The sequence below is a fragment of the Pteropus medius genome, unplaced genomic scaffold (assembly GCF_902729225.1).
Source record: "Pteropus medius unplaced genomic scaffold, Ma_sr-lr_union100, whole genome shotgun sequence".
Classification (NCBI taxonomy): Eukaryota; Metazoa; Chordata; class Mammalia; order Chiroptera; family Pteropodidae; genus Pteropus; species Pteropus medius.
Window position 1 is genome coordinate 4123964 of NW_024350319.1, and position 21409 is coordinate 4145372.

The following is a 21409-nucleotide window of genomic DNA, read 5'->3' on the forward strand; positions in this document are numbered from 1 at the left end:
CATTTATACAACTTACAAAGTGATTCTCCTTTGGGTACTAAGTCTAGTATCCATTTGGCACCACATATAGTTATTACAATATTATTGACTATATTCTTTATGCTGTACTTTACATCCCCATGACTCTTTTGTAACTGCCAATGCGTTCTTCTTAATCTTTTCATCTTTTTCACCCAGCCTTCCTTTCCATCTAGCAACCATCAGTTTATTCTCTGTGTCTATGAATCTGTTTCTGTTTTGTTTATTTTGTTTTTTAGATTCCACATATAAGTGAAATCATATGATATTTGTCTTTGTCTGACTTATTTCACTTAGCATAATACCCTCTAGGTCTATCCATGTTGTCACAAATGGTAAGATTTCATTCTTTCTATGGCCAAGTAATATTCCATTGTCTATATGTACCACTTCTTTATCCAGTTATCTATTGATGGACACTTAAGTTGCTTTCATATCTTGGATATTGTAAATAATGCTGCAGTGAACATATGGATGCAGATATCTTTTTGAATTAGTGTTTTGTATTTCTTCAGATAAATACCTACAAGTGGAAGTGCCGTATCATAAGGTAGTTCTATATTAAATATTTTGAGGAAATTCCATACTGTTTTCCATAGTGGCTGCACCAATATGTAATTCCACCAGCAGTGCACAAGAGCTCCCTTTTCTCCATGTTTTTGCCAACACTTGTTTGTTGATTTGTTGATGATAGCCATTCTGAAGTATTAAGGTATATCTTATGGTTTTAACTTGCATTTCTCTAAAGATTAGTGACATTGAGCATCTTTTTATATGTCTGTTGGCCATCTGTATGAACTCTTTGGAGAAATGTCTATTCAGATCCTCTGCCCATTTTTTAATTGGCCTGTTTGTCTTTTGGTGTTAAATTTATGGGTTATGTGTTTCAGATGTTAACCCCTTTTTCTATATATCATTGGCAGATATATCTTCTTCCATTTGTAGGTGGTCTTTTCATTGCGTTGGTTTCCTTCGCTGTGCAAAAAATTTTTAGTTTGGTGTAAAAGAAAAAAGAAACAAGTGTAAATATGTCTCTTTAATGTGTAAGTTTTCCTTTAAATTTTACACTTTTACTATTCAGAAGATTTAAAGTGCCTATATTTTAAAATCTTTTTAATAGTTTTTATTTTAAGTATGTCATTCCATAAACTCTCTCTCAAATATTCCTCTCCTTATGTTAATGTTTATAACTTTATAATTTACATCTTACTCTTTAAGCCATCAAGAATTTACTGTGATCTGTGGTGAAAACCAATAATCTGATTATCTTCTAATACTTTGGCAATTTTCCCAATAATGGTTGTTTTTTTTGTTTGTTTGTTTTATTTTGTTTTGTTTTACAGTGAGTGTTGTTAATTTTAGAGCTTTATTGCACTGTGATCAGAGAATAACAGTCTTACAAGTTTTACCTCTAAAAATTGATTGAGCTTATTTTTCTCATTTGTTTTAAAATATTCTGTGAACTTGGTAACATACGTATTTGCTGTTCAATATACATCTAATAATTAAATTAGTATTAAGATTATTCGAATACTCTATATTCTTTATTTTGGTTTAGTTATAACATTATACTTATGGGAAACAGCATCAGGGACTTCTAGTTAATTGGCATTTTTGAACTTTTGAAGAGGTTGTTATATGAAGATTAAGTTGCACAATTAAAGAAACAGAAATGATTTTGAAGTGATATAAAAATTCAAGTAAATTCAACCACAAATAATAGAACTCAAATAAAAGAATGTGAGGAGATGAAACAGCGATTAGACAGGGCTGGGTAACATGGAGTCTTACACTCTGTGACAAGTAGATGAGACTTCATTCTTTAGGACAGCCATTCTTAAACACTGGTGTTTATATTAGTTGCATAAAAATAAACTGGGGATTTTGATAAATATACACCGAAGTAATAATAAAGTGACAATTAGGTTCTAAAAGCAGTTTTAAAAGGCAAAAATCATGGATCATCAAAATAACTTTAGAAAATCTTTTAATTTATAAATTAGAGTATACCTGATGTGTGTATCTTATACATTAATTTTTATAAATGCTAAAGTTTTAGGATCAGCAAAGAAGGAAGTTGATATGAAGATTGACCATTAAAACCTTTCTACATTTAAGATAATTATTGAGCATTAAAACCTTTCTACATTTAAGATAATTATCAATCCATATTTGTGAATGCAGACTGGGTTAATATACTGGTTCTGGCCCAATATTTCTCTCCTTTTCTTCTGGGACTCCAATTACTTGTGTGGTCATCCTTATTAATATAGCCCCTATTTCTCTTATGCTCTTTTTAAAATTTTCAATCCTCTTGTCTTAATGTTTTAGATATATCTTTCTGAACTACCTCCTAGTTTACTTTCTTTATTTATGTGTACTCTTAAGGCTATCAATCAAGTTTTTAATTTTAGTCATATATTTTCAGTACTAGAATTTCTATTTGATCTTTTATATATTTCTAGTCTTCTGCTTATATTCCCCCTGCTGTATTTTAATTATTTGAGCATATTTATCACATTTATTTTAATGACTTGGTTGAAATTTTAATTACGTATATCTCTGGTGGCTCTGTTTTTATTTTTTATTCATTTTCTTAGTTTTTTTAAAAAAATATTTTGTGTGTGTGTGTTTATTTTTTACTGAGTGCCAGACATTAAATACAAAAATTGTAAAAATAATTCAAGACTATGTATATTTTCTTTCTCTAAAAAGGATTTAATTTTGTTTCTAGCATACATCTAGGCTATAGACAAGAGCAATACCAGGTTGTCTTAATATAATGAAGGCCTGAGATAATTTGAAGCCGAGATTGAGTTCTTCTCATGGCCATCACCCCTTCTCCTATGGTTAACCCTTTGAAGTCACAATTAAGAAGCCTTGGTATGTACCAGAGTCATTCCCACTTAGTGAATCCTGAAGTCCAGTTTTGGTTCTACCAGCCCAAGTCTGTCAAAAACTATCTGCCTTCTGAAAATCTCCAATATGACTTTTAGAATTAGCAAATTAACAATAAAACCAGTACTAATTGTCAAGTTTAACTCTTTGGCTCCCTTTCCTCTCCCACATTTTGGCCCCCCAAATTTTGTTGTTGGTAACTTTTCAGTGCCTTTAGATTTTTGTTTTTTAAGACTGATTTGGCCAACTTTTAAGTTGTTATCAATAGGAAATTATGTCTGAAATAACCCAGTCTAGCATTGCTGGATTTGGAACTCAATTTTAATTTTATATGTTTACTCTGATTAATAAGAGTTGTTAGGAAGTAAAATGTAGGCGATAAGGGAATAACTAAGAGATTCACACAATAATGTAAAGGTATAGAGAAAAGATAATGACGATTTAAAGCAAGATCATAATGGTAAATAGGGAAAATCTAAGAGATTTTAGAAATATTTAGGAAGTAACATTTACATCCCAAGTGAAAGCCTGAGGTCATCTGGGAACTCCTCTTTTGTGCATTTGTACTGATTGTTTAGATGTGCCCAAAGAGGTATTGACACTAGATTTTTGCTTTAGATAACACTGGATGGTGATACTATTACCTGGGAAAGGAAATATTATATTATATATAATGATGATCCCCCCAAGATTTTTGTCTCTTGGTGATTTTATCAAACACTATATATTGTTGTGAAGGGCCTTTGCAGATATAGGTAAAATTACTAATCAAATGACATTAAGATGGAGTCATTAACCTGGATTGTTCAAGTGGACTGAGTATAATCACATGAGTCCTTAAAAGCAGAAGAGGAAGATAGAAGAGTCAGTTGAAGAAATGCAGCAGAAAGGGACACTAGAGAAATTCCAAGTATGAGAAGGATTCCTGGTGCCACTGTTGGCTTTGAGATGTAGGTGCCCATGTGCAGGGATTGGATTGAGTTTTCTAGGCACTAAGGGCAGCCCCCAATTGACAGACTGCAAGTAAGGGAGACCTCTGCCCTGCAACCACAAGGACCTGGATTCTGCCAAAAATCTGAAGGAACTTGGAAGTAGAATCTTCCCCAGAGCCTCCAAGATAGAAACACAGCCTGCCAACCCCTTGATACCAGTTTTGTGAGACCCAGAGCAGAGGAACCGGGTGAACCGTGCTCAAAATTCTGACCTATGGAAACTGAGAGCTAATAAATGGCTGTTGTTTTAAGTTGATAAGTTTGCAGTAATTTTTACAACAGCAACTGAAAACACATAGGTTATACACACATATACACACAAACATCTCTAAGTCAGAGTATAAGACAAGGATGGAGTTATGTAGAGTGAGAGAAATGGGTCAATAATATGTACTTGGGAAATAATAATATTTAAAGGGGAGATAGCATAAGAGCATCCCAAAGAAGGAGAAAATCATAAGATATGTTATGGAAGCCAAAAACAGAAAAATCTCAAGTATGAAGGCATGAACAGCAGTACAGCAATGTGCAGTGCCATGTAAGGGAAAAGTTCTTGACAAGGATTGTTACTATACTGTACCCCTTTTTCACTATATCATTTTGTGAATTACTGTGCTTTTTTTCTTCTTGCAATGTTACTCTATTAGATCATGGTGTGAATCATACTGTGAATTGTGTCACATACTATCTTTCCCACTCTTCAGTAGTGCTAAGAAGCTCAGAACCAAACATGGAGTCCACCTCTAGGAAGCAGAAGGAATTGGTGTCAATTAGGGTCTTCCAAGAAGCAGAGGCCAAAATAAAATTACCCTTGCAGGAGATTTATTGCGACCAATGCTTGTAAAGATAAAGGGGAGAGGAAGGAAGAGTAGGTAAGGAGACCGTAATACAGAACTGAGCCCTGCAAAAGAGAGAGAAGGAAGAAGGATTGGGCTGTAAGAGCCTCAAACTGCAATGTAGTTCTGAAAACAGGTCGGCACAGGAAAGAGGAGGCACAGAGAAAAGATCATTTATCAGAGGAATCTCAAGTTGGCAGAAATGATGCACCAATTGTACCCCTACCAAGCTCAGTCAGATTTGAGCAACTCAAGGTGAGGGTGGGCTTGGAAGGAACACTGTAGTAGATCCAAAGATGTGGTTAGCTGGAAGCTATCTGCCAACTGTGCTCTGCACAGCAGATTCTCTTAAAGAGATATCTGATACCTAAGGCCACCACGAAGTATACAGCATACATTTACTGCATAAATATTACCAAAGAATTATTCCCCCACCCCTTTCCTTTTTCTTGTTATTTTGTTGATGTGTACTTTTGTAAGGCTGCTTCAAAATATTACTGAAGTAAAGCAGATTATACTAATTTTTAACTAGAAGACTAAACTAAAATGTAAGATTATAAAAATAAATGTTGAAATATATTAGAAATAGAGTAGATATTGTTCTGACTTATTGGTAAGTTATTAATGCCCTTTAACTTTTGATTATTCTTGTTTCTATCCATATCTTACATTATCAGAGTCAGTTTTTATTTGCATATTTCATTCACATAATTTCAGGCATTGAGGAATGTCCAAATGTGTTCCCTTCTCTTCCTATCTATTTCCTGATGCCTGAAATTACACAATCAGATTAGTCATATAGTCTCTTGCATTTCATGTTTTTTCTTCCCTCTCTTCAGAGTGCTCTCCAATTCCTCCTACTCTGCTTATGTATCTTTCACAGACCAGTTCAGGCATCATCATCTCCATGGAGCTCCCACACGTACCCTTTCTTTGCTTCTGTATACCTCATATGTATATACATTGACACTTATCCCACTGTGCTATCATGATTGTTTGGACTCCTTGAGTGGTGATCTTGTGTTTTATTATTGCGTTCCTTATAATTAACACTTTTCTTAGAACATAATAGGAGCTCAGTAAATGAAGAGCATAAATTCCACTAAAATATGCATAACTGCAGGTATGTTTAGCCTTCTGTTTAGTCATTTTCACTTGAAGGTGATTAAAAGACAAAAGCAGATTTTGATCAGGGTGGGGAGTGTCTGGGGGCTAGTGGTAAGGGTGCTGCTACTGAAGAAGGTTTTACAAAAGGCCATCCTCTGAGATCGGAGAAAATGTTCAGAATTAGAAAACTGAAACTGAGTTACTCATTCAAAAGCAACTCTCAATTTTTCACAAAGCTGCCCGTGGGATAGGTTTATTTTAATTTCAATATGTTACCTAGGCCAAATTTGACTGGTTCGGTAAACTGAGCTTTTCAGCCATTAGTCAAGGTAAATGACATTCACGCACCTGCTTGAGGGGGAAAAAAATGTTTTCTTGGTTTCCTACAGATGTGTCCTCAAGAATGGCATGTTAGTTAAATCCAAGAGCAAATAAATCAATACCAAACGTGAAGTGGCATTTAAAGGCTTACCTCGTTGCCAGTTTTCCTTTTAGATCTGGCTTGATTTCTTTCAGCAGCAGACCCTCTGGGACTGTACTGATTTGCATGGTTGCCTGAAGTTGCTTCCTTTCCGGAACACTTACTGACCTTTTGAGAATATTCCCACCTCCTCTTGTTTCTATAGTCTCGGTCTCCAGGACTCTGTTCAGTTTGAATGAGAACTAGGTCCGAGGAACGATGTATCTTTGCCTAATGCAATACTGCACTTAAACAGTCACTGGCATATCATCATGTTTTAAGAAATTAATGGTAGGAATTATGACATGCTAGAGATTTTATAAATATGCTTATTCTGAATGATAATTGCCTTTTTTTCTTTTTACCTTATAGTGAGCTTAAGATACTTAACTGTTGAAAACTTGTAAGAGGGTAAAACAGAATAGTTTTCATTAAGATTTGTGGATATTAATCCTCTGCTTAAAACCTTCCAATGGCTTTGTATGGCAAATAGCATCAACTTTAAATGTCGTTATCTATAAGGCCTTAGGTGAGCTATCCCCAGCCTTTTTGGCACCAGGGGCCAGTGCTCCTATGAGAATCTAATGCCTGATGATCTGAGGTGGAACTGAGCCAGTGATGCTAGTGCTGGGGAGTGGCTGCAAATACAGATGATGAAGCATCTCTTGCTGGCCTGCCACTTACCTCCTGCTTTGTGGCCTGGTTTCTAACAGGCCACAGACAGGTACAGATGGGCACTAGTCTGTAACACCGGGGTTGGGGACCCCTGCCTTATGTGATCTAGATGCAATCTGTTTTTATGACTTCTCTTAACATTCCTCCCTGTTTCCTTGGCCCCGATAGACTTCTTTTTGATACGCAGACATGTCTAGGGCCTTTTTGCCTTAAGAACTTTGCATATGATGGTCCATATTTCCTCCAGTCTTCGTGTGTACCTGCTTCCTTTTCATTTGATCTCAGTTCAAATGTATCTTCTTAGAAAGGCCTACTCTGACCATCGTAGAAAGCAGACTCCTCTCCATGCTGCATATACTCTGTTATTTTATTTACTTTAAAGCACTCTGAAGTTACATTAGTCTGCTGACTACATGAGGGCATAGGCTTCACCTGTTAGGTCACAAAGAAAGGAACACTTGGCCGCAAAGATAAACAGGCTTATATATGATCCTCTCACCTTCAAGTCCAGTTCTTCAAAAATTATCAAAATTAGCTTTCTTTGGGCTGACTTGCATCAAGGGACCACATCTGAACCAAATATTAAGGCCAACAGGGCAGAACACATATTATACAAGCTGGGATTACATGCCACTTCTCACAAGGGTAGGACAAGCCCAGATAGTAATACCCAGAATGTGAACAAGGGTGATTTAAAAAAAAAAAAAAATTACAGTAATTTTCCTGAAAAAAGGATAAATGGAGACCAGGAAGTGAAGGTAATAGCATCTCACTATAAGAAAAAGAAATTGATATGGTCACTTTAAAGGGTGGCAAGGCATTCCTCAGTGTGGATGTATCCTAATTTAGTCAACCAGCTCCCTCTGAATGGATATTTTATGTTGTTTGCAAAATGATGTTGTGACAAACATTATTGTAAGTGTATTTGTTTATATCAGGATAATTCCTAAAAGTGAAATAGTTGGATCCTAGTGTACACATTAAACGTTCGATTTAGGAAACTTCTAGTAAATGAAAACAAGATTCCTTATGAAAGCTCATTCCCCTTGTTAAGTCCTATCTAATAGAAATATAATATGAGGCACATATAAAATTATAAGTTTTCTCATAGCCATATTAAGCAAGTAAAAAGAAGGGAAATTAATTTTAAAAATGTATTTTAACCCAATATATAAACATATTATCATTTCAACATTTAATCAATGTAAAATGTATTCATGAGATATATTACATTTTTTTCATACCAAAACCTTTGAAATCTGGTCTGCATTTTACACTTACAACACATCTTAATTTGAAGTAATGCTCAGTAGCCCTGCGGAATTAGTAACTGTCTTATTAGTGATAGCACAGCTCTAGAGTATTGTAGTTCTAGTAAGCACATAGAGAGTTTTATATACCCAAGTGCTCTCAGAAACTAGTTTCTGGGTGACTGTTTAAAGCTAGCTCCAAGTTGAACCTAGTAACCTAGTACAAATCGTACATTAACCAAGAGACCTCAGTCTAAGCAATAGGTCATAAATACGTAATGGAGAAGACGTATACTTACTAGGAGGAGGCTTGATAGAAAAGCTGAGGCCTAGAGTAATGAAAGGTTTGCTAGTGGGTATGGTGAGAAAGAGTAAGAATCTGGTCAACTAAGGTTATTGGTTACCATTAGAATGGTAAACTCCACTGTGATCACAGAAAATTTATAAGACTTAGGGGAGATTGATTAAAATATGTATTTAGACTATAAAAATGTTTTTACTTTGATTTCAGAAAAATGTTTAATATTACTGCATTCTGGATCCACTTGTTCTATCCACAACACATGAATTAGATCTATTGTTACACCCATTTTACAGATTAAAAACTGAGATACAAAGTAATTAGTTTCTTAGCTTGCAATTTGTAGAGCTGGAATTTAAACCTCTGACTTCTAACTCCAATGTCCATGTTCATGAGCTCTCGACTACATTATTCTCATCTACATTACTATACTATGCATGCTCATACAACCGCCTTTTAACTAAAAATGTAATTTCTTGTACACACTGACACAATAAGTAGGTACCCTAAAGTCTTAAACATAAATATTCTATCACCAAATTTATATTCTCCTTTGAAAATTAATATTTAGGAATTTAACTTACATGTTGATGTCTTATGAAATGGGCAAGTCAGTCTGGAGACCCTGATCAACTCTGGACGTACTCAGTATGCACCTCCCACCACCACCAAAAAGAAAATGTTATCTAAAGCTAAAGATCAAATCCTGAATCCTGGGGATTCCATCAAACCCTAGCTGAAAAGCTAGCCTCCTCACTTTTTTTAATGGCCTTTCTATCTCATCTTTCAGACAATTCCATATAGACTATTTAGGAAAAAATTGCCCCGGGATAAGTAAGAAAGTGTTCATCCTCTTAATGTGATAGAAAAGCTGCACAAGACCAGAACAATAATCATTTAATTGTTTTTGATTGCTTTGGGAGATGCCGCCTAGCGTCAAAGAAATGCCTGGGGGAATATGTGATACAAATGTTGGTGTCAGAGTGTGCATTATCTGATTCTCATTTCCAAATCTAGTTGGAGACACAATATTGTGACAAAAAAGTCAATAGCCTGTGAATGCAAAGGTTTTTATGTTTCTTTGCTATGAATGACTTTGAGGTTTTTAACTAGACAGATTTGACTTTGAGAAACTTGTACCTTTCTCACCAGTCACATCAGCAATATTCAAAAACATACCTAAGTACTTATTAATTGTCCACTTATAAAATTTTGGGGCTTGCCTTTGTAGCAGAAGTGTTAAATTAAATAATGGGGCCATTAGACTGAGGTGGGTTGTTTCCTTAATAGCCTAGTAAACAAACCAAACCTACACCTATAAATGCCTCAAGGTTAAGAAGTTGAAACCAAAGGTCAACCAATGACAAACAGCACCTAGGTTTTTCCAAATAAGGCAACTGCTTGAACTATAGTTAACCAAATAATGTTCTTGCTTTGCTTCTGTGTCTTCTCTATAAAAAAGTCTTTCCCGTAGCTCCTGTCAGTAGGGTGCCCCTAACCACTTCTGGTTTAGAGCTGCCTCATCTAAATTGATTTTTGCTCAAATAAACTTCTAAAATTTTCAATATACCTTGGTTTATCTTTTAACATAAGCATAGAAAGTGTCCCTATAGTTATCTCATGAAGCACTTAAGTAAGGGGCACTTACTTGTGATTCCAGGCTTGGGGTCGATGGAAAGAAATAAACAAGAATTCTTTCTACTTACAATCCAGGAAAGGAGCTCTGTTGTGCAGTCTTTATAAACAATCCATACAATGATTATCAAATTCAAAGACAGTTTATGGAAGATAATTACAAATTTGAGCAAAGAGAGCCAGCATTTAAAAGTTTAAATTGCAGAGAAAATGGCTCTTCCTTTCAAGGGGATTTTCGTTGAAATGCTTGGAATATGTTTTCCAAAAGTTAAAAAAAAAATAGGATCAAACAGATTTTTACAGCATCTGAGATAGTGCTTGGGGAAAAGCAGATTTCAAACTTCCTCAATCTGCTTTCGAGTCCTAACAGCATGGTAGGGAGAGATGTGGTTAAGCTGCTTGAGGTGGGGGTCTGTGTTCCTCTGGTTTGTCACTGTATCCTCAGGGTGTGGCACTGACAAGGATTATGCAAATGTTGCTGGATAAATGAGAGACTTAATCTCATTGCTCAGAAGTTTCTTTCATCAATGGCAGTTTGGCTACACAGATGGTATTAAATGTAAGCCAGTAGACCTGTTGGTAGGCTGCCATAGAGGAAGTTTAGGAAAGGTCCTTAATATCATTGTTTAAAATCTTTATTAAATTTATTGGGGTGACATTGGTTAATAAGATTATATAGGTTTTAAGTGTACAATTCTCTAATATATCATCTGTATATTGCATTGTGTGTTGACCACCCAAGGTCAAATCTTTTGTCACCATACATTTGATCTCCTTTACCATTTTCTACCTCCTCTTCTCTCCTCTTGCCCTCTGGTAACCACCAAACTTATCTGTGTCTATGAGTTTTTATTTGTCTTTCTTGTTCATTTTTTTGCTTTCAATTTTATATCCCACCTATGAGCAAAATCATGAGTTTTTTCCGTTTGACTTATTTTGCTTAGCATCATATTCTCAGGATCCATCCATATTGTCACAAATGGCAGTACTTCATCTTGTCTTATGGCTGAGTAATATTCCATTGTCTACATGTAACACATCTTTATTTTTAATCTTGAGAGAGGATGATTTTAAGACCTTTCAAAGACCTGTAATTTCATGGGCATGGTAGAGCTGAACACTCAGCGCCTTAGTCCCAGAAGCGCAGCCCCTCTGATAGAATTTGGTGGTCTATTGATGAAGATAAACATTTATAAGGACTGCTCTCCCCTTCAGATACAGGCTACGACACAGTGTTTGTCTGACACAAGTTTAAAATTAGTTTCCAAACACTTTTGAAAACTAATTTTTCATTAATATGAGACTCAGAAATGACCTCATCGAAGTGCTGGAGGACTTCTCTCAAGGCCCTGAAGCCCCATGGGGACCTTTTGAGTCTGGGGGAGACCTGAGCTTAGTTGCCTCCTTTTTTGGCTCCTCTGAGACCCTCTCTGCCTCACTGCACACATGGAGGTAATGACACTTGCCACCTTGCATTCGTTAGTATAATAGCTTTAATGATTTGATTTGCTCCTATAAAAAGTACTATGTAAATGCAAATGATCACCAAGACTGATAATTAACAGTCTTTACCTGCAAACCACTCACATCTAATGTCCTTACATCAGAAAATGAGAAAAGTAGAAGTATTATTTAAGAACACTGTCCCCTCTTTGTGCTAAATATGTTGACAGTCACTTGTAAAAGCTGTGCCTTTCTCTGGTTTCATAGCCTGAGTATTTTGCTGACTGAGGGAGATTCTGATATAATTCATCTTTCAGAAGTATTAAATGCTAGGATGGCAAGATGCTGCATTAAATACGAGGGGAGGGGGTGGGGCATGGAGTCTATTTTCAGGTGGGGGAAAATGCAAAGTTCCCAAACCCTAAGTGTATTTAATAGAGGGAGATTTATCATGGTTTGTACACTGCCAGCAGTGCACACAAATAGGATGAGAAAAGTGCCAAAATCAGGACCTGAACATCTAAGACTAAACACATAGCTCAGCCCCATACGTATTGTTTTCTTTACCCTGTCCGATGTCACTTCCCTCTTATTGACAGCATTGATTATTCCATGAAACCACAATGTGATTAACTAGCAAAAGCTTCAAATCTCTTGATTTAAATCTGGGAGGAAGAGGGAATTTCTGTTACTAGAAATGTACTTCATTTGTCTATTAAGGTCAACTGCTCATTTTGCTGATATATTACTAAAATAAAGGCTGAAATGAAGGATAAGGTGTCTAGGCTTTCATTCCTTTAGCAGATTGTCTCCATTGTTTTTAAAGGATAAATTTTGTGAGGTTTTTATTTTACTATGTGAGCTGGAATCTTTTGTTTTTCCTATTAACTAACGTATTTAATAACTCTGATACTGATGGATATGTGACAAAACCATCTTCTCAGCATAGTACCCAAATAGAGCATTAATTTTGAATAAGGAATCTTTGCCATTAGCTTAGGCCCTTCGTATTCCTCGGTTTGTTGTGCACTATTATTCTTACATTCTTTGGAGATTTCTCATTGATTTCTTGTAGTGTCACAACTTGATCTGATCATAAATGCTTGCCTTCTCTTTTATAGCCCGTTCTAGTTTTACAGCTTGGCTTTTTCATGTTTCTTGATCCAAGATCAGGTTTTTCATCTGTTTATAGATAATTTACTTCTACTGGTTATTTGGGATTTTCAAGCTCAAAATTGAAGTGAGAATTTCAGAAAAGAAAAGAGACTCAAGTACTTAAGAGCCTAAGACATTTAAAGTTCATCCCAGGGAGTTAATTTTCCAATTCAAGGTGAGAAAGTTTATAAAGTAAGAGAGGCTGGTAAATTCACGAATTGACTTCTTAAAGTCTCATGTAATTTGCTTTTTAAAAAGAAGCAGAACATTAGTAATTTGGGTTCAAAGTAGAGTGCACACAGCAAGAGAATTACTGATGAACTTTTTAAAAATGTATTCTTCCATTAAAATAGGGATATTGGTATGGAAAATAGGAGAAATTGACCTTGCAGCCAGCTAATGGTAAATCTTAACATATAAGTGGTAGTATTTTAAAAGCATATTATAAAGCAGTCCAAACCCAGTTACATGATTAGAGTCATTTGAATCCTCAGCAAATTTTCAAAAGTTGAAAATTTGTTTTTGTTTCATCTTTTTTTTTTTTTTCATTCTTTTTCATCCTGGTGCTGTTCTGCCTCACATATTTTAATTGTTCAAACCTCAGCTCGCTACTTATCGCCTATGCCCCCTTTCTCCATATACCAATCAAAATTCCTTTCTCTATAAGATGATTTCAGCTGAGTGTTAGGAGAAAATAACTTGAATAAACTCCCCTTTACTAGACTCTGTGAAAAATGTACATAGGAGACAATGAAGCTGTAAAGCAATGACATTTTAGAATTAATGGGGTGGCTGCTTACAGGTTTTGCCTACTCTGAGCAACAGAATTTTGACTTCAATGGTTAGAAAGGGTCTCCCCAATAAAAGAATGTATGTATAACAGAAATGGCAATCAAATTCATCTTATTAGGCTAATTCGAGCTGAGAGTGACTGCCTGAAGCTCTGTGTTAGGGTTTGTAAAATAAAGTTAAGGTGCAGTAGGAAAGTGCAGGGCAATCAATTAGAGCTGTCTTCCATAGATTAGGAACGTGGGAATGGTAGTCCCAAGGCCAAACTTTTACCCTTCCTACTATACTGAACTACACTAGGAGAACTTTACCTTTAAAAAAGTTGAAACCATTACATGAAATAATGCTTAGGGAGTATTTAGCGTGATGGTTCTCAACTCTAGCTGTTCATCGGTGTCACCATTTCATATTGAGATTTTGATTCGCTATGTCTGAAGTGATTAAAATAAGACAGCAACAGCACCAATAATAACAACTGACTAGATGTAAATGATTTTCCACTGGGATTGAGACCCATTAGCCTTACCTACAAGTAGGCCATTAATGTATATTAGCTGTTGTTGTTATGATCATCATCATGGTGAAGCTTTTCCCAAATGGTATACTCTCAACACCAATGTGTTCAATGACCTATGAGGATGAAAATTGTGATTATATATGTGTGGGAAATGTTGTATGATCTGTCCCCTTCTTCACAGCTAAATGGCACACTTATTATTGAAGAAGTTGAGAAGTCCTTTAATAAGTAAATATATTTCCCAACATTTTTGTGAATCCAGAACTCTATCCCTGAACGTCCACTGATATTCTTTGAAAGTAGATTTTGGAAGAATACATTCTGAGTATAGTTCTTCAAGGTTTAGCTTAAGCAGGAGTACATAAATCAAACTACACACACTATGTGATTGTGTTCCGTATAATTTCTTATTTTGCAACACTAAGTAACTATTCCTCCTACCAGATCAGTTACAGCAAAATGCAACATCATGCTGTCATTTCTGCCACAAATACAACAGAAAACCTCTTTTTCGACTGAACCCAATCAGCATCCCCGTTTTTTTGTCCCTCTGTACAGCATATCTCCTCAAAAGAGTTGCCTATATGTGCTTTATTATGGATGAAATTATGCCTCTCCCAAATTCACACGTTGTAGTCCTAACTCCCTGTATCTCAGAATATGACTGTATTTGGAAACAGGGCCTTTAAAGAAGTGGTTAAGTTAAAATAAGGTCCTTTGGGTGGACCCTAATTCAGTCTGACTAGTGTCCTTACAAGAAGAGGAATTTAGATACATAGGAGACACCAGGGATGCATGCACAGAGAAAAGACCATGTGAGGAGAGTCAAAAGACAGCCATATACAAGCCAGAGAGAGAAGGCTCAGAAGAAATCAAACCTGCTGATGCCTTGATCTTGGGCTTCCAGCCTCCAAAATTCTGAGAAAATACATTTCTGTTGTTTAAGCCACTCAGTCTGTGCTATTTTATCATGGTGGTCCTGGGAAACATGCTGCTTCCAATTTGTCTACTCCATTTTTTTTTTTTTTTGAACCTGTTCCTTTTAGGTTTTTGCCCTCACCATTTTCCCAAAGGCACATATCAGGACACTGCAGCATTGAACACAATTGATTACCCTCACCTGCTTGGAAGTCTTTTTTCCACTTCGCTTCTAGGATATCAGACTCTCCTGTTGTTCCTTCTACTTCATTGAGCACATTTTCTCATTCTTCATACTGGTTTTTCCTCATCTCCCTGATCTCTTGCATCCTGGGACTCACTATCCCCCTTTCCCTCTGCTTTTTCTCATAGTGCTATCACCTATGTTAAATATCTATGATTATTATCTGATTGCCTCCACAGGGATATGAGAGGTTTTTGCCTTTTATTACTGATATATCATCAACATCTACAACAGTGCCTAGTACAAACTAAGTAAGTTCAGTGAATAAATAGGATAAAATGAATAAATAGGATAAAACCAATCCTTTGTACTTAGGAAAATGGTCTCTTGTCCAGTCTGGAGTCTTCCTTATTATGTCATTTTCTAGTAAACTCTCCTTGTGTTTCACTCTGTTTGGATGCAGTAGAGATCCATTCCAGCAGTTCTTTAGTAAATTGTAGCATAGGCTCCAGATCTGGACTCGGTGCCTTCACTGGTTGTCATAGCAGGGGCACATTCTTTAACCTTTCTGTGCCTGTTGCCTCCAATTGAATGAAAGCTAATGATTATTTCACCCTAGAGGGTTATTGAAACTAAGGAAGAGAATGCATGTAAGGTACGTAACACAGTGCCTGGTGCCTTGTAAACACTCAGTAAGTGTTATCTTCCATCATTATGGTCAGAATTTCTGTAGCAGAGCTATGCAATTTCCTTGAATGCAGAGACCATGGCTTCTAATATCTTTACCAGTGCTAGTGCTGTAATCTGCATAACAAAGTTACTTTGAAGTGCTCCCATTAGTAGATGGAACACTAACCAACTACATAGATGTTATAAGCTACATCAGAGTCCCAAGGATTAACTGAACTTTCTGGGTAGAAGAGTACTAGCACTCATTTTTTTTTCCCTATGCAAGTGTCAGAATGTCCAAAGTATCTTTTATAATTCTGTGGAAAAAGACTAAAGAGAATCTGAGATCTTCAAATTTAAGAGTTATGAGTCAGTAGAAAGCTTTTTCTTTGATATGGAAATGGACCATAAAATAGTTAAATAACCAGGGCATATAACATAGGAACTGTGATAGTGTCTATATCTCTATTCAATTGAGGATAGGGGTAATGTAGGTAGGAAGGGAGCTCTGTTAAGCTCACATTCTGTAAAGGACTTTAAAAAATCTTTTATTTGCTATGCTCCACCTTGTTTGAAGCAGAAAGCAAAGGAATTAGTTTACAAGGCTATGGACCAGAAAGCATGGAGTATCCCGAGGGAACAGGCTTCGGCATTAAACATACAGACAAGTGAACCCAAACACAGGATGTTAGCACATGCAGCAAGCCTATATTTGGCAGAGGGCTTTGGAGGGAACAAATCTTCTCAGTAATACTGATAATAAATATGCTGTTGAAAATTCACATTAAGTGTTAGAATGAGGAAAGGCTGGGCGTTTTGTAAATTTTAAGAAGGAAATTATAGGTAAACAGAAAAGCAAGTGTAAAGCAGGGTCCAACTAGAATAAGCGGTTTAGTATGGTCAGAACATAGTGTTGGGCTGAGGTTTTCAAAGCATTTTTATTACAAGGTCACTTTTAGATTGTTGCAGTTACAGGCTCTCCTCAACCCCGTAAATTCAAAGTAAACTGCAGTTTTCCTTTGGTGGGTAGTGCATGAAGGGCTTTGGTCACTACAGTGTAAAACTCTAACCAGGAAATGGATCAAAGTTATAGGAGAGATTGAAACTCAGCCTTGCTATACTACCTCAAAGACAGGCTTGAATTCAGGCAGAGTAGGATCAAATTCAAATCCTGTGACTTGCTAACTGGGTGAACTTGGACATGTTATTTCATGTCTTTTAGCCTAAATTCTATTTTACATAACATGGGGATAATATTATCTTTCTCACAAGGTAGTTGTGAGAATTAATGGAATTATGTGTAGAAAGCACTTAGCACAGTTCCTGCCTTTTAGTTATGTTTGGGAAGGGTAATCGATGGCATTGCTATTGACAACAGCAATGACTGAAAATGGCTTAGGAGGGTTATCTTAGGAAAGAAGCTGTTAGCATCAGAAAATAGACATAACAAACCCGTATTCACATAAATAAACACAACTAAGTACCTAGATTATAGTGGGTAAAAAGGAGAACATCATAGCTTTGCAAGAGAGAATGTGCTGGGATATAGGACCATCTTACATAACTGGAACTTAGAGGAGTAAGAAAATGTAATCGACTTTCTCTCTCTGTACTGTGGATCTAGCTCATTTGAGCATTCTTTGGTTTTGCCGTCTGGCCAGTTTGTGTCAGAAGATCAATGATAAACTCAGTAACTTCTGGAACTTCAGAAAAAGATGGGGGTAAGCCCAATAGCTGAGAAGTAATCTAATTGGATTGTCAATGGTAGAAAAAAAATATATGCATACTCAAACATAAAGAAATCCTTTGGACTCTAAAAGAAGATATACCTTTTGCAGTGGTCTTCCACAGTTCAGTGGGGCTAGCCAGATCTTATACTAGGAAAGATGTGCAAATGGTGGCCCAGGAGCGTGCCGCCTGCTCTTTGTTCTAAATTTTCCCATGCTGCCCTTTGAGACACATTCCCCATGTAAATGTTATGTAAGGCCCTCTTTTTTTTTCTGAATTGTTTCTCAAGACCATTTTTAAAACAGTGAAGATTTTTATCTTTGCTACCGCCATCCACATCGATAAAACATTTTCCTGCTGATCCTCTCAAGTGCTCAAGCAAGGCTTCTTGCTATTCCGTAATATGCCCTGACTCCCGAGATGATTACATTTTATGTTGGCTCATGACATAAACTTTCAAAACTGCCCACTGAGTTGTCATTGTAGTACAGCTCATTCCTTGATTGATGTCTAGGATTCGGGATGTCTTTCTTCTCCTGGCTTCCCACTGGTTATCAGATTATAGATAAGAAGAAAAGAGTATAACAATCAGAGCAACATAGGGGGCCCTAATGATATTAGAGGTTACCTTCTCTTTAAGAGAACATTCGTTATTTTTAAATGATTGGATTTCCCAAATATGTCATGCTGGGCAAGTCAACTCAGCTATAGGCTGGGACTTTGGAAAGCTTTCTTCTTGATCCCAGAGTTCATTTCATTTTTGGCTGCAAGAAATCTACGCCCTGAGAAATTAGATGTCTGGAACAATCTTTAATCTCAGAGGACAGTTTTTTTTGTTGTCATTGAAGTGCTGCTCAACTGTGAAGAAAAACACAATTTTCCTTGCTTTTAAAACATTTTTATTTAAAGGAAAGTACTTAATGCTGGCCTATAACTTTGCAGAAAAGATATAATACTTTCCATATGCTCTGAGAAAACTTTTGTTTTTTTTTCCAAAATGAAAGAAAATTGACACATTGAGATGATCTTTGAAAAGCATATAGGATTTTAGAGTTGGCTTGCAGTCTGTAGATACTCAGACTATCAAAATATTAAAAAATAAGACTGGTTAATTAGCCAATTTTCCTGTTTTGAAAACTCTGAATCCATTATTATGTCAAACAAATAAAAAAAAGTTTTCCTTCCAAAGATGTCTTCTAATATCCACTGTGCTTCAGTACCAGTCAGAATTGCAACTTCCTGTGCGTGTATACTGTTCTCCTTACGGAAATGGGAATTCTGCCTCCTCCTTCTCTCCTTCCCCATGGTGCAAGGCCAGGTGGCTGTGACTGGGTAAACTACTTTTTGTTTAAAATATATTTATGACTCGCAGCTGTCAGGTTTTAATCTTCGGGGAAAACACGGACAGATCTTATGAACTTGCGTCATGCAACAACAGCTACTTGGTGAAGGAAGTTGGCATGCCTAATACAGGGAATACCTCTAATACCTTTAACAGGGAAACTGAGACAAACCACAGCAAATTGAACTGAAATAGCTGGAGGCCGAGGTCACCACAGAGAAAATGTACAGTGTGTAATTCAAATGGCCAAAGCAGATTATTTAAAACAAAAATCATTAGGCTGAAAAATATTCTACTCAGCTACAAAATTTGATCCTTCCATCCCCTCTAACGGTCTCATCACATCCTACTCAGCCCAGGTCCACCAGGCTTAGGGACTCCAGTCACAGTCTGTAGCTAATCCATTTCTCCTAGCAGGTAAGATTATTCACGGAGAAGTTGCTGATGACAATAGAAAGCACTCCGCTTTCTTATAAGCAGACCCAGAAGGCTCTGACTTTTTCAGATAACTCAGGGTGATGTACCTGTCTGATTAGTCACAGCGGGAGAAGAGTGTCCAGCTGATCCCTCTGATCGATCTCACCGACAGTGCAATTGTAACCAAAAATTTCCCAGAGCTAATGGGCAAATGGGCTCTGACAGGTAGCTTTGGATAAGAGAGTAGGGGGCCAGCACGTGAATATTTCAGAATAGCAGCTCTAGCTGAGGAGAAAGGCAAGACATGGATAAATTGAGCTCAGAGAAACCATTTCCAGTAAGAAGAGACTTCCCTTGGGTCTCCTGGTTCCCCTGGGATCAGATTCCTGTGCTGAACTGTACACTGTGTTAATGCTTCTGCCTTGTGTCACTCATGTAAATGACTACCATTTGCTCAATGTCTGTGTACCAGACACTACCTTAACTTAAAGTTTATTCTGTCAGATATTAGCATTATATTCTTCCTGTTTTACAGATGAAGAAAATGAGGCTCTGAGAGATTAAGTAACTTGCCACAATTCACACAGATAGTACTTACTATCTGTATTAGGATTCAAACCCACGTATATTCAGTTTCTGTGTTTTAAGTATAATACACAGTGCCTCCTTTCCATTCCTCTCTTTGTGGTCTCTTTTCTACCTTGAAAAGTCTCATTTTATTGTGAAGTTGTTTATCCGAGGGCAGGATTCTGCCTGGAGTATCCTCACTGAAGGAGTTGCCTGGAGTGGTAGGTCATCAGAACAAGGACAACCACCGAGGCTGCTATTAATTGCTTGACCACAAGGTTCCAATGCAAAGGGGGCAATGCTAGGTGGACCTCTGCAGAAACAAGGTTAATAAAAAGTAACTTTTGGCAAGCAAATAGCATCTACTGTGCGATACTCACTGAGTCCAAATTATTCCCATGCACTTCAGGTCTAATGAAAAACAGAGGCATAAAGATTTATTTTTGTTTTTTGTTTTTTTTTTTCTATTTAAGTGGATCTGTATCAGGTCCAGGCACATGCTTTCTCTTATGGCACAGTATTATATACCATAATAGAGTTTAAGTTACTGATATTTAATAGAGATACGTATTCCCTGCCTCATAGATCTTAGACCAAGACATTGATGCCATATATTCCTATTATGCTATTCCTAACAAGAAACAGAATTTTTCCGATTTCAGATCCTCAAATTAACAATGAAAGGAGCTTAACAAGAGGAGCAAGAGAGGAGTTGAAGGTGTTACTCTAGCTGAGATGAGGTGGCATTTGTGAAGTCTGTTTCCAGTCACGAGTCCTTAGATTAAATATAGTCCCTTCTCCTTCCAGTACTACCACTTTGAGGCTGCTAAGGGACAGATCCTATGCCTAAGAAAGCAGGACTGCAGGCCTGTTGAATTAAAAAAACTCTAGTTGCTTATACTGGATTAGCACCATTCTTTTGGGTTTGCTCAGAGCAAAACATTGATAGAGAGGTAGAGTTAAAGAAGTTTAGGATGTGATGCCTAACTCAAGAAGCACTGTCAAGGGAGGGAATGGGACAGAACGGGGCATATGCGAGATAGGTACAGTATTTAACATAGATGCTTGTACTTGTAAAAAGTTGAGTGCCAGAGTTGTGAGATGGCAGTTCAGAGGGGAAAGCTTGTATATTCCAACCATGATAATAGCTCATAGTTATGAGTACATCTTTGAGAGACCCTATGAATATTTTTTTTCTCATTGCCCTGGAGTCAAGCTGTCAGGCTTTGAGACCACCTTCACCACCTAGAAGATGTGTGATGGTGTTCAAATCACTCTCTTTCTGTGCCTCTATCTCCTTACCCATTAAGCAACAACAATAACACTATTACTATTAATAAACACCTCATCTCATTAAAAGTGAAGAGTAAATGAAATCATTCATATAAAGCTCTCAACACAGAGCTTGGCACCTGAAAGTGTAAGTAGTAATACTATGGCAGAAATTGTTGATTGCCTACTTAATATCCATTCTCACCATCCTTGCTGACAAAACCCCAACTGAATTG

The 21409-nt window shown here is 36.7% G+C and overlaps 1 protein-coding gene across 1 annotated transcript in view; it reads left to right on the forward strand.

Moving 5' to 3' along the window:
- The window catches only part of LRRC7 (leucine rich repeat containing 7), a 1130220-nt gene that overhangs the window by 358927 nt on the left and 749884 nt on the right, over positions 1 to 21409 (forward strand). The window lies entirely within an intron of this gene.